At 34.6% G+C, this 11454-nt stretch overlaps 1 pseudogene; it reads left to right on the forward strand.

The window, feature by feature from the left end:
• Window positions 1–2513: 2513 nt before the first annotated feature.
• Window positions 2514–2692, forward strand: LOC143685485 (U2 spliceosomal RNA; annotated as a pseudogene).
• Window positions 2693–11454: the final 8762 nt, after the last annotated feature.

Genomic DNA, 11454 nt, shown 5'->3' on the forward strand with positions numbered 1-11454 from the left:
ATAGACAGAGAGCAATGGGGAAGGGGAAGTTGTTTTGAATGAGCAGAACAGACAACCGAGGCTTTACTAAGCCACATCAGGTTTTGCATCTAAAGAGCTTCATAAGGCTGTCCTGTTACCTTTCTCTTTTTCCTTCAGTAGTTATGTTAACAGTTTCTAGGAAATTATTTCCGCTTAAGTTGTTGCTTCCTTTATCAAGAAGACCTCCCTCCTCAGTGCTCTAGTTCCTTTGAACTCTTTAGAAATGGTTAGCTTAATCGGAGATTTGCATCCCTGCCTTGTCTAACTTATTCACCTCTATAGTTCCCTTACCTAGGACAAGGCTTGGCTAATAGTAAGTGCTCAAGGATTATTTACTGAAAGATAGATTTGGGCTCAAATCTCAATTCTATCATTTTGAGTTTTCTGACCTTTGATAACTTAATTCACCCAAACCTCAATCTCTTCCTCTCTAATGATAGTACTTAGAGATTTTTTTGCAGTTTAACAGTATTTAGTGAAATGCCTGGCACATAGTAAGCAGTTACTAAATGCTAGTTGTTTGTGCTTATTAGCTCTGTGCCGCCTGTGTCCTCCCTCTGAGGTGTGACAGGGCAATAATCTCAAAGCTGACCTGCTGCATATTTCTTTGTTTACTTGGTGAAGAATTTTCATTGCTTATTATTTAATTATACTTAAATTCCAACTACCTGTTATAATATCAGGTTTTCTAGCTATTACTTTTCTTTTCAATAATTTAAAACATTGATCTACAAGAACTGGCAGTTTAATTGGTCTCTGTGTTGTTTTAAAGTTGATGATTATGTTGTGTATAAACAGCCGTGGATTAATTGTCCTAGAGATCACAGTTAGTCCAGATTAGTTTGCTAATAGCTGCTGGTAAATTTAGGCCAATAACAAGAGTTATACCTGTTTTGAGCAATAAAATTTCTGGTCGAATTTATCATTTCGAGATATTAAATATTCATATACTAAAAAGTATTTTAGAGTAGGCATATTAAAGGAAACTGATTTGCTGCACTGGCAAATTGATGAAAATTCCCAAGAATTGACTTGGTGAAAACAGAAACAGACCAATAAATAAAAAATAACAGAAAAATTTATGACAAATGTATAATAAAGGAAAAGGACAAAAACAAATATTTACAAAATAGGAGTATACTGTATTCAGTTCTCTGGTCTGCTTAGGAATTTGAAAATCTTGGTAAAAAAGTATAATTTTCTTGACTATAAAATTATTAGAATAGATTCAAGTAGAATATTTAAATAGGCCATCAACTATGAAAGAAAATTCAAATTATTATAGAATTTCCTCAAAAAAGTAGTAGATACACAGTTTTTCAACTGATAGCATGTTCTTATAAATTATTGAGGAAAACAATTTTATACTATACACTCTTTTGTAATGAATATAAAAAGATGAAGGTACCTTATTAATTTGATTATGCTAACAAAATCCTAATAAAATTTGACAAATATAGCTTTGAAAAGAAAATTATACACTAATTTCTCTTTTGCCATTAAAAAGAATGGCAAATGTTATTAAAAATTATAAATCAGTCACACCAACCTTTCAGGATTTTCCCTGAGAATGCAAAGAGGGCTTAACATTTAAAAATCTATAAATACATACCATTAATATATCTGGTAAGGGTATATATGGCTATTTGAATAGATTTTTGAGAAGGCATTTTAAATCATTAATATCTGTTCTTGATTTAAAGGCAAAAAAAAAAATGTGGAAAACAAAAATAGTCACTTGATGCAGAATAACTGCCTTAGTCTAGTAGCTATCAATGCCACAATCGATGATGAAATAGTAGAAACCTTCCTATTAGCATGAGGAAATTATGCTTATGATTACTACTATTACTTGGCACTTTCCTAAAACTTCTGGCTGGTGAAATAAAATATGGGAAATGAAAGGAGGTATTATCATTGGAAGGGTGATTACATATTTATTTTTATTTCAGGCTATATGACTATATGCCTGGAAAAACAAGATAATGAATGAAAAACTCTTAGACATAATAAGAATATTTAGTAATATTTTTAGATATAAAATAAAAACATGATATTTCTTATATTCCGAAGCAACCAGTTAGAAGATACAGCTACAAAACAAAAGGCACATTGGAATAACTGCCAAAAGAATATATGGAAACTAACTATATAAAGAAAATTGTGAACACTACTAAATGCTATCATAGGGCATTTTAATACATTTCTTACCTCTGATTGAAGAATTAAAAAGATGTAAATTTTTTTCAAACTAATGTAAATTTAATGCAACCAATGAAAGTAATGAGGTTTTTTACATGTAAGATTTTGAAGTTCCTCTGGAAGACAAAACAGGCAAGTAAATGCAAGAGTAATGAGGATATCCGTGCTCAACCAAATATTAACATGTTCTCTAAATGTATAGTAGTGAGAGAACAAATAGATTTAAAAAATGCAATGTTTGTTACTGACTGAGCTTAGAATGATACTGCTAGTTTTAAAAGAACATTTCCATCACTTCTCGGCCTTTTGGCTAAGATCAAGTGTATTATCTGTTCTTACCAGTTTAATATCTGATGCATCCTCTGAGGACGGTATATTGAATGGATTTTTGGAATTGGGAGATGGAATAAGAGCTTGCTTCATCCACTCCATGCAGTATTACAGTACTTCCAGGGCCGGTGCATCACACACACACACACACACACACCATTTTCTGGATAAACTGGAAAATAGAAGTTTTACAAAACGTTATTTTAAGCAACAGAAAACAAATAGAAGTAGTAGATTCTGAAAGCAACTGGTCTGTGACAACCTTTTCCCAAATTCTAACAATATTAACCTAGATTTTGTTAAGACTGGTTATGTTGCACCTCAATATTCTGATAACAGATATCCACTGGGATGACTTTTATACTGTCAACTTTTCCTAAAATCTTAGCAGGATTGTTGTGTGTATGTGTGTGTGTGTGTGTGTGTGTGTGTGTGTGTGTGTGTGCACGCATATATATAGAGAGAGAGGATGTGAAAGAGGAGGATTCCCTGAACACTTGCATATCACTGCCCAGATTAAGATATAGAAAATAACCATTGCCTTCAGAATCTCTTATGTTCTTTTCCCATCTATCACCATCCTTCCCCATTCAGAGGATAATCACCATCCTGGAATTTTTTTGCGTTTTCTTCTCTCATATTTGTTGTATTCTCATAGCATACTTTTGTATCCCTAAACAATATATTGTTTAGGTGTACCTATTTTTTCAACACTTTGTATAATAGAATCGTCTATTATCCTGTAAATTGCTTCTTTCATTTAAGTTTGTCCTGAGATTGACACATTGTATAGAATTAAAAGCTGTCATTTTAATTTTTGTATAGTATTCTACTATATTTTTTCCAACATTTATGTATATATACTCAACTTATTTCCATGAGCAAGGCATACAGTCTTTCATAAAGCTCTTACACATATTTTTCTAGATTTATTCCTAGGCAATTTATATGTTGATGCTATTATAAATTGAAACTTATTTTAAAAATGAATGAATGGGAACATTTAGATTTTTTGTCCTTATGGTTATTACAGACAAATTTGGACTATTACTATCCTTTTATTTTGTACTTTCCTTATTTTCCCATCTTTTCCATGTTTCTTTTGCCATATTTTCTTGCTTTCTTTTGTATTAATGAAATACTTTTTCCACATTCCATGTTTTCTACTTGTTGGGAAGTTATATGCCATATTGTTATTCTGATTGGTATATATTCACATACCATATAATACATCCAAAGTGGACAATCAATGGCTTTTGTATAATTACGGAGTTGTGCATTCATCACTACAATCAAATTTCATTCCTCTGAAAAGAAAAACCCCATACCCCATTGGGAGGTGAAGCAGTCACCTCCCAATCCTTCTATTCTTCCCCAGCTCTACGTAACCACTAATATGATTCCGTATCTATAAATGTACTGATCTTTACATCTTATATAAATTAAATCATACAATATGTTGTACTTTGTGTCTAATTGCTGTCATGATGTTTTTTTTAATTATTATTTTCTCTTAATTAGAGAAGGTGTAGGTTTACAGAAAAGTCATGTAAAAAATACAACATTCCCATATACCCTCTATTGCTGTCACTTTGCATTAATGTGGTACCTTTGTTACAATTGATAAAAGAATATTAAAATATTACAGCTAACTATAGTCCATAGTTTATGTTAGGTATATTTTTTCCCACATACCACCCTATTATTAGCACTGTAATAGTGTCATACATTTGTTATAATTCATGAAAGAATATTCTTATAATTGAATTATTAAACATAGTCTGTCATCCACCACAAGGCTTACTGTGCTATACAGTCCCAAGTTTTGTCTTCTAACTTTCCTAATAGTTGCATACCTGACCCAGAATTCTCTTTTCAACCACATTCACAAACACAATTCTGCACTGTTAATTACACTCACAATAATATGCTACCATCACCACTATCTGTTTCCAGATTGTAAATACAATCAGCCAATCAACCTAACTAGAAATTCTGCACAAATTGAGCATCAGCTCTCCATTCTCCACCCCATTCTATTCCCCGGTAACCTATATTTTAGATTCTAATGCTATAAGTTTGCTTATTATAATCAGTTCCTATCAGTGAGATCATACAATATTTGTTCTTTTGTGTCCGGCTTGTTTCACCCAACATAATGTCCCTAAGGTTCATCCATGTTGTCACATGCATCAGGACTTCATTCCTTCTCACAGTGGAATAATATTCCATATCATGTATATACCACATTTTGTTTATTCATTCATCTGATGGATGCTTGGTTTGCTTCCATCTTTTAGTAATTATGCATAATGCTGCTAATAAACATTCATATACAAATATTCGTTTGAGTCCCTGCTTTCATTTCTTCTGGGTATATACCCAGTCACAGGATTGCTAGATCATATGCCAATTCTATACTCAGCTTCCTGAGGAACTGACAAACTGTCTAAAACAGTAGTTGAAACATTTTACATTCCCACCAGCAGTGAACGAGTATTCTTTTTTCTCCACATCCTCTTCAACACTTGTAGTTTTCTGTTTGTTTTTTTTTAAGTTGTGACCACTCTAGTAGGCATAAAATGATAATTCATGGTGGTTTTAATTTGCATTTCCCTGATAGCTAGTTATGTTGAACGTTTTTTCATGTGCTTTTTAGCCCTTTGTATTTTCCCTTTGGAAAAATGTATATTCAAGTCTTTTGCCCATTTTTAAATTGGGTTGTCTTTTTATTTTTGAGTTGTAGATAAATCCTTATCAGATATATGGTTTCCAGATATTTTTTACCGTTGAATAGATTGCCTTTCCACATTCTTGACAAAGGCCTTTGAAGCTCAAAATCTTTTAATTTTGAGGAGGTCCATTTATTTTTTGGGGTGTAAAGTCTGAGAAACCATTACCTACCCCAAGATGTTGAGAATGCTTCTGTACACTTTCTTCTAGGGGTTGTATGGTCCTGGTCCATATATTTAGGTCTTTCATCCATCGTGAACTAATTTTTGTTTAAGGTGTGAGGGAGCAGTCTTCTTTCAGTCTTTAGCATATTGATATCTAGTTTCCCCACCACCATTTTGTTGAAGAGACAATTCTGTCCCAGTTAAGTGGACTTGGAAAGCCTTGTCAAATACCTTGGCTCTCAATGTAAGGGTCTATTTCTGAACACTCCACTTCTATTCCACTGGTCAATCTTTATGTGGGTACTGTGTTTTTTTTTTTTTTATGACTGCAGCTTTGTGATATGCTTTAAAGACAGGCAGTGTGGGATCTCCAACTTTGTTCTTTTTTCTGGATGTCTTTGACTATTCAGGGCCCCTTACCCTTCCAAATAAATTTGATAATTAGCTTTTGGGTTTCTGCAAATTAGGCTGCTTGAATTCTGATGGGGATTGTGTTGACTCTGTTCCTTTGTTCCTTCTCCGGGAATCTTGATCTGTTCTGTTTGTCTACACTCTTTTCATTGCCACTAGCTTCTTTATTCTGGAGGGCACATTCTGGGAAATAGGTCACTCTGGAGAGAACTTTTTCAAGTCAGTATTTCCCAGCCCAAACAGGGCCAGGGACCCACAAAAGGGGCGCAGATCAGCTCCACAGAGCCTTGGAGAGAGGATAAAAAAAGAACTCAAAATCCTTTTTGACAATTCTCTAAAGCTGTGGAGATGGCACCCTTTAGTAAACTGTACTCTGCAGCCAGAAGGAGGTCTTGAGTATTTAAACCTCTACCGCCTCCACCCCTGTTGGGGTGAGGTTGAAGCAATGGCTGCTGTCATCCTCTTTTGGTATGGGCTGAAACAGCAGCTTCGCACCAGGTCCCGCCATCTGAACACACCAATAGAAAGCCATGATCAGTGCTTGGCCATCCCCCTTCCCCTCCATTCATGGGGAAAAGGACTTCATGTCTTTCTCTGTCCGCAGGAGCCAAGCGATGACTGGATCCCTAGTTAACCTACCTTGAGAGTTAGGGATGGGTTTCGGCAGCCACCGTGGAGTGAGCTACTCAGGTCTTTGCTGCAGTTTCTCAGCCTCCTTGTGCTCATCTTCAGATGATGCTGTCTGTGCTCCCCTGGCCTCTAGAGTACCAGACTAGTTGTTTCAGACAATTTCTGCCTATCCAGTAGCTGTTTTGGAGAAGGAGTGAGTCCTGGAGTTCCCTACTCCACCATCTTTCCTAGAAGTTCGGTCTCAAAGTCTACTTTTAATAATATCTTTATCCACATTCTGAACAGTACTAGGCCTTTAGAATATTCTAAAGTCTAATCACCTGCCTGGTGATAAGATGCCACTGATGGCACATATTTTAGGTCTGTGTATTTTTAGCTTTCCCCTGCAAGGTATTATTTCTATATATTTGGTGATATACACACCCATTTTTAACTTTCTTTGCACATCATCCCTATTTCTTGCGTCTCAAATCTTCCATTTGGAATTACTTTTTCTCTTCCATAAGTACATCCTTTAGAAATTCCTTGTTGAGTGTCTGTTGGTGGCAAAGTGTCAATTTATATTTGTCTGAAAATATCCTTACATATTGTTCTTGAAATGTGTTTTGCCGAGTATACAATTCTCAGTGCATATATTTTTTTCTCAGCCTATTGAAGAAACTTTTGTACTATTTTTTGCCTCTATTGCTTTGAGATGGTCATCATTTTCATTCTAGGTAACCTGTCTTTTCTTCCTGGCTATGTTTTTTTATTTACTTATTTTTGTCTTTTGTACTGTATAGTTTCATCACAATGTGTCTAGGTGTGGACTTCTTTATATTTATCCTGTTTTGGATTGTTTGCGTTCCTTGATAAAAAGATTTTATAAGAAGATCAGTTCTGGAAAAGTCTAAGCCATCTTCTCTTCAAATACAATTTCCGTTTCTCATTTTCTGGACTCTTCCTGTTCTGCCTTCCATGATAATTTCACCTATCTTTCATATATATATATATAACATGGGCAGGCACCGGGAATCGAACATATATATATATTTTTAACTCTTTGTCATTCCCTGCTTCATTATAAACATTTCTTTATCTTTCTGTTTCTTAATTCTCTTTTCAGCTCCATTAACCTCTACTAAACTGTCTATTAAGCTTTTAATTCTAATAATTTTATGTGTTTTTCTTTCTTGGAGTTCTATTGTTTAAAAAGTATCTGCTTCACTGTTTTTATAGTTTCTTGCCACTCATTCATGTTTTAAAGCCATTAGCTTTATTTCTTTAAACATTGAATGTACTTATTTTATAATTGGTCTGCTGATACCAATAGTTTACGCTTTTGTGGTTTCTTCATGACTTATTTTCCTGTTGGAATTTTTGTTTTTCAAATTACAAGTTCCAATTCCTTGCAATTTTATCTGAGTAAATTACTTAAGGACTAGTCTGAAGTGGACTTCTCCAGAGATTTATATCTACTCTGCTAGTGAACTGTGGATACTACCAACCTGGGATCACTTTTAACTAGGCTTTGGATTTAAGTTTTTTCATATCTTTAAAGTAGAGTTAATTTGTACTATAATCCATGTGAGGGCAAGCTTGTAGTCACAAATTTTCAAAGAAGATTTTTAATTTTCTTCATCTAATATCATGGTCTGAAACAATTTTTCAAGTTGTCCCTTAGGGGACAGATGAAGGATGTGTTTATTTATAGTTTACAATAACATGAAAATTCAGAACTTTTAGGCAACAACTGTACTTACGGTGGACACTAGGCTTTGTCTCCTGTCATTTATAGCTTGGTAGACTTTGCAAACTGAAGTTCAGGTTGACCTGGGATGAGCTTTCCTTTTACTTCTTAACTAATTATTTTGGATTCCTTTTTTTTTTTTCCTTAGTGACTGGCATTGTGACATTCCTTAGTTCTCTGACAGATTATTGATGTACTTTAAAAGATATTTAAAAATTATCCAGCATTTTAACTCATTTTTAGCATATCTGTCAGGATGTTTAGTCAACCATATAAAACAGGAATTCTAATCTATTTTTCTGAAGGGATGTTCCATAGTAGCTTGTCTCTTCTGGATATTTGCAACATTCTTGGCATATCTTTGGATTATGTTCATACTTATTGTTTCATTTTGTTTGATTTATTTATTCTACTAATTGCCAGATGTGCAGTTAACATTTTGGGGTGGGATTTGAATAAATACCTTGTGTTCTAGTTTGCTAACTGTTGGAATGCAATATACCAGAAACGAATGACTTTTAAGAAGGGGAATTTAATAAGTTGCTAGTTTACAATTCTAAGGCCAAGAAAATGTCCCAATTAAAACAAGTCTATAGAAATGTCCAATCAAAGGCATCCAGGGAAAGATGCCTTGGTTCAAGAAAGAAATAAGAAATAGAAAGATAAGGATGAAGTTCAGGGTTTCTCTCTCAAGTGAGAAGGCAAATGGTGAACACAGTCATGGCTTCTCTATTAGCTGGAAGGGCACATGGCGAGCATGGTGTCATCTGCTAGCTTTCTCTCCTAGTTTCCTGTTTCATGAAGCTCCCCAGGAGTCATTTTCCTTCTTCATCTCCAAAGTGCTGGCTAGTGGATTCTCTGCTTCATGGTGCTGCAGCATTCTCTAATCTCTCTGAATCTCTTTCTTTCTCCAAAATGTTTCCTTTTTTATAGGACTCCAGAGACTTATCAAGACCCACCCAAATGGGTGGAGACATGTCATTCCCTAAACCAGTTTAACAACCACTCTTGATTAGGTCACATCTCCATGGAGATGATCTGGTTACATTTTCAAACATACAATGCTGAATAGGGATTAGAAGAAATGGCTGCCTTTACAAAATGAGATTAGGATTAAAACATGACTTTTCTAGGGTCCATACATTATTTCAAACCAGCACACCTTGTTTAAAGTCTACTGGAATACCATATGGATATTCCAGTGCTAATGTCAAGAACATGTGGGAAGAAAAATTAGCCTAGGAACATACAAGGTGATCCTGGAGCATTTTATAATGCCAGAAAATAGGGAAGTGCTTGGGGGAAAAATCCATACTGATGGGGGTATGTCAATGGGCTTTGGAGCCAACCAACAGAGTTCCCAATGGCCAAGGCTGGAACAATTTTAGTGGCAAAATAAAGTAGAATTGGTGCTTGTCACAAAGTAAAAACAAATATACATGAGTCCACACTGATATAAATATCAATATATTATTGAATAAATAAGTAAGTGGAGGAGAATAGACAAGAGAATTCCAAATAAGCTATGTTGAAGAAGGTAGAGCATAACTCTACATGCCTTAAGTGTGGGCTGAATGTAGTGACTGCCTTCCAAAGAGTACAGTATGAAAAGGGGGATAAAGAGAAACCTGACATCACTACCTCAAACAGGTAATCAAGGTAAATGGCAGCAATGATAAGTCATATACTCTTGATATGCTGTGATGAGAATGGTACTTTACCATGGTGGCTTTCCTCCCTAAAACCTTTAACTCCAGTCTAATATGAGGAAAATATTGGACAATTACTCTTTGAATGTACCTGATCAGTGCTCCTCAAAGCTGTCAAGCAAAGTCTGAGAAATACAGCCAAGAGAGCCAAAGAATGCATGACTACTAAATGTAATGTGGAAACATGGATGAGATCCTGAAACAGAGAAAAGGCATTAGGTAAAGATTAAGAAAGTATGAATAAAGTTTGGACTTCAGTTAATAATGAAATATTAATATGGGTTCATTAATTGTGGCAAATGTAGCATACTAATGCAAGATGTTACTAATAGTAGAACCTGATTGTGGGGCATATGGGAACTCTCTATACTAACTCTGTATTTTTTAAAAAATCAAAAATTGTTCTAGAATTTAAATTATGCCATATTAAAAAAAGCAAAAGCGAAGAGTTAAAATAGCCTGGGAATATGCAGTCCTAAGTTGTGGTTTTCACTTTGTAGTTAATCAGCCTTAATGACTTTTAATAAATCACTCAAATTAAGTTCCTAATCTATAATATGCATAGTACAATAGTAGATCTAACTTCCCTTTTGCATCCTTTAGCTGGGAGCAAAATATCAAAAATCAAAGAAATTAATTTTCAGATAAAGGAATTTTGCCTGCTTTTATCTGTGTCACCTGACCCCTTCATACTTCAAATTCAGTGATAGTGAGCCAACATCATGTGCATAAGAATTAGGAGATAGTGGTGATAATGATGATGCTGTTTTAGTATTAATAGCAACCTTGAATCTATAACTTATTATGTGTGATACAGTATCTGAAAGCTTTTTATATTATCTCATTTTTCCTCACAGGGATCCTAATTGCCATTTTATAGAAAAAGGAAAATGAGGTCAGAGAGGTTAAGGAACTTGCCCAAGATTCCATAGGTACCAAAGTCTAAAGAAGGTTTCAAACTCAGCTCTTGACACAGCATACCAAGACTTATGGGTTGCAACTAAAGTTGTGAGTAGAGGAGATTGATAGCTTTAAATGTTTGCATTATGGAAGAATAAAGACCTCGAGTCAACAACCTAATTTTCCACTACTTGTGTATCCTTATTAGTCCTTTTATGAATGAAAGACTAAGAATCCTGTTTTAAAAACTGCTTCTGTCCATCTTTGAATCTCAGATTTCTACAGAGGGAGTTTCCTGGCATAAACATTTAAATTTACATCTGAGCTTTTGGGTTTTTAGTAATTACACAGATTTTTTTCTCTACCTTACCCCAAAAGATAATATAAACTTTCTATAGTAAGCATCCTCATTTCTCTTGAACTGTTTGTTGATGAAGTTTTATTCCTTCACTGTGGCTAAACCCATGATCTGGATCCCTTAAACTATACTAACATTAATGTAATAAATAACCTTAAGGTTCTTAAGCCAAGCCTGAGGAAACTTTTTGGGGTAGGGAGCCTTAGATATCCCAGAAACCTGTGGAGAACAGAATAAATCCAAGAGTCACCAAATGTGACCTGTGTA

The sequence above is a fragment of the Tamandua tetradactyla genome, chromosome 5 (genome assembly GCF_023851605.1).
Source record: "Tamandua tetradactyla isolate mTamTet1 chromosome 5, mTamTet1.pri, whole genome shotgun sequence".
NCBI classification, from domain to species: domain Eukaryota; kingdom Metazoa; phylum Chordata; class Mammalia; order Pilosa; family Myrmecophagidae; genus Tamandua; species Tamandua tetradactyla.